The sequence below is a fragment of the Cyprinodon variegatus genome, unplaced genomic scaffold, assembly GCF_000732505.1.
Source record: "Cyprinodon variegatus isolate N-32 unplaced genomic scaffold, C_variegatus-1.0 Scaffold656, whole genome shotgun sequence".
In the NCBI taxonomy this organism is placed as follows: domain Eukaryota; kingdom Metazoa; phylum Chordata; class Actinopteri; order Cyprinodontiformes; family Cyprinodontidae; genus Cyprinodon; species Cyprinodon variegatus.
Window position 1 is genome coordinate 79,817 of NW_015151109.1, and position 2,970 is coordinate 82,786.

General features: G+C 42.0%; 1 protein-coding gene across 1 annotated transcript in view; it reads left to right on the top strand.

Moving 5' to 3' along the window:
• The first annotated feature begins 341 nt into the window (after nt 1–341).
• The window catches only part of gas2 (growth arrest specific 2), a 54,269-nt gene continuing 51,640 nt past the window's right edge, over nt 342–2,970 (top strand). The window contains exon 1 of the mRNA XM_015393768.1: nt 342–499. The gene's annotated coding sequence lies outside the window, so the exon portion shown is untranslated. The remainder of the gene's footprint in view (nt 500–2,970) is intronic.

The window sequence follows — 2,970 nt, forward strand, 5'->3', positions numbered from 1 at the left end:
ATTTATCTATCTGGAGAATGGGGCTGTTTTATGTGTTGCCTTCTCAATTCAGAGGGGCCCCTGTCTGTCTTTGCACAGGGCCCCAAATTCCCTAAATCCGCCCCTGAGTTTCACATAGTTTTATTTTAAAAACTGTTTTTTAGCTGCATTATGTATTCTGCATGTAAAAGCCTTTTTAAAAACTGGGTAAAACTGGGACGGTTCCAAAGTGTTTCTACTAAAAAGCTTCGGATGATGTTTTGATCGAAGGTTTTCACATGAAGGAAACAGGAGGAGGAGGCATGGCCAGCTGGAGCAAACCTCCCTCATCATCATCATCATCATCATCATCACCACCAGTAGCAGCAGCAGCAGCAGCGCGCTGACAGTATTTGCGTTGGTCAGATCTGCGCGTAATGCGCTCCATGACGGACCTCCTCGCTCCTCATCACCTCCTCAGAGTTTTGGAGACTAACTTCTGCGGTGGAGGAGCATGAAAACTGGACGAGTGAGCTGAAAGGTGAGCCTTTCACTTCCCAGTATCCTCTCAGACCGATTCTTCTTCTTCTTTTTTTATCTATTAAACTTGTTCTGGATTAAAATAATTTCTTTTTTTGGTTCCCTTCTCTAATGCAGGGAGGGGAATCGCTTTTTTTAATTAGTGAACTTTCAGCTGAACTGCAGACATAAGTCATCAGGCGTTCACCCTTCATCTTATTTCCAGACTTGCAAATTGTTTCTTGTGGCTCTTTTATTGTGAAAGTTGTAAAAACGGAGACAACTTTAACAAACTTATGTTGCTTTTGACTTTTACAAAGAATTCCTGAAGGGGAGCAGCAGCAACATCAACGTTTTTAGCTCTAATTTGATTAAACTTGTATAAAAGTTTTTTTTATTGTTTGCATTCTTAAATAAATTCATATAATTCGCAGTTTTTGCTCATATTTTCTGCAGGACAGTTTGCCTTGCAGTGAGTAGCTGCAACAGCTGTTATAATCTGATTTGTGCAAGCATATAGCTTATCTCCCATGGAAACTTTGCAGAAGTCCCTTGTTTAAGTGCATAACTCCGCCTCTGGATAAGTTAACTGTTGTTGAGGGTAAATAAGTGGAAGCCAGTGTGAGCTAACTGCACAGAGACACTTCTGTGTTTTGTAATTGATGTAATATGCAGTCAGAGTTCCTATCCGTTTGCCCTTCCTGCAGCAATCTGGGACATGTTGGGATGAAAAAAATGTGCATTTAAATTTGCTTATTGTAATGTATTCTGGAGCATGAAACATTCAGCTGACCTAAATTTTAAAAATGATCTTTAATAGTACAGCGGATTGTTGCAGACTTGATCTTTAGGATTGAGGGCGAATCGGCCAAGTTACAGTGTGGTGAGAAGCATGAAGAAAGTCTAACAATGTTCCCTTCAGAAGTTTGTTTACTTCTTTATAAATATCACAGAACTTTACGAGAAAGGATTAATTAACTCTTAGTGATTACATTTATATATATTGCCTTTATAGCGCCTTACAAACACAAACCCTTTAAACATTTTTCATATTTTCAGCGGAAACTTCAATGTTTTTGATCTGTGTTCTCTATGAATTATCAACAGTAAGTAAAGCGAGCGGTCAGGAGTGAAGCAGAAGTGAAGCTTTTTGGTTTTATTCAAGCTTTAAAATCACCCAAATATCTGTGAAATCCATCATAATAGGATAGATTTAATTCCTACAAAGACACGGCCGTCCTCCTAACTGAGTCTAAATAGAACTGTAATAACGGTAACTCTGGAGGAGCTGCAGAGAGCCACAGCTGAGGCGGGAGAACACATATGCTGTCGTACAATAAGCTGGTGAAGATTCTCAGTCATCCAGGTCATAGTTATTCTAGAAAAGTTAAAAACAATTCCTCTGGACTTTGTTTCCAAGTTTGAAGACTTTTAATTTTCCATCCAGAAAGGGAAAAATTTAAAAAAGCTTCCTGGATGGGAAGCAAAATGTCTTCAAACCAAGTTCAGTGGATTGCTTTAAAGTTTTTTGGAATGTAAGTCGTACATTTAACAAACCTATCCTTAATGGAATTAAGGATTAATGAAGAATCCTACTTAGCTTTCTACTCTCTGTGTAAAACTGTTGGCTTTGGGTTCCCTCTGAACCTGCCAGCTGCACTGTAAAACATGGCGGTGGCAGCATCATGCTGCAAGGCAGCTTTTCGTCAGCTTGGATCAGGAATCTAAGAAAGGCTGATGTGAATATGTAGCTGTTAGAGGCTGCGAAAGACGTAAATGCCTGGTTATCCTCCTGCAGCAGGGTGTCGCAGTGAACTTGTTGCAGATATTTTTGATTTATGCCCAATACTGAAGCGTGGTCTGCGCCCCAACTTCCTCACCGAGGCGGTGAGGAAGTTGGGGCAAGTTTGTGTGACAATGGAGGGACGTGAGGGCCAAAAAGAGCGGGGCTCCAGGTGGAAAAAGGGTCCCAGCGTTCTCGCCTCGCTCCTCTAGCTGCTCCATCTTCACCAGTCGTTTTCCACAATGGCGGTCAGACAAGTACCTGTACGTATCCTTTGGACGGATACACACAGGTTTCATTAGCAACCCCCCTCTCTCTTGTTGTCTGTGCGATTGAAGTAGTTCTAATCAGCAGTATTATGAATTATTGTATAGCCTGCCTGCTCTCACTCGCATTATAAAAGCACCACCTCCCATCCTGTAAAACACGGGATAATTTATCCGACTCACGGCATCCGTGAACAACTATCTATATCAGGGAGATTCCCGGAACGTACGGGATACTTGGGATGTCTGCCTCCTGTCTGCGGCACTGTCTGCAGTCACGGAGGGGGTGGGGGGGCATATCTGCGACACATGCAGCCAACCTGATTTCTGAGTATAAATCCGCCATAAGACTGGGAAGGATGCTCACTAACCTTTGGAATGGGGGTCGTTTGGTTCCAAAGGAGTGGACAAGTTCATCCGTTTCTATTTGCATGTTTTCTAAAC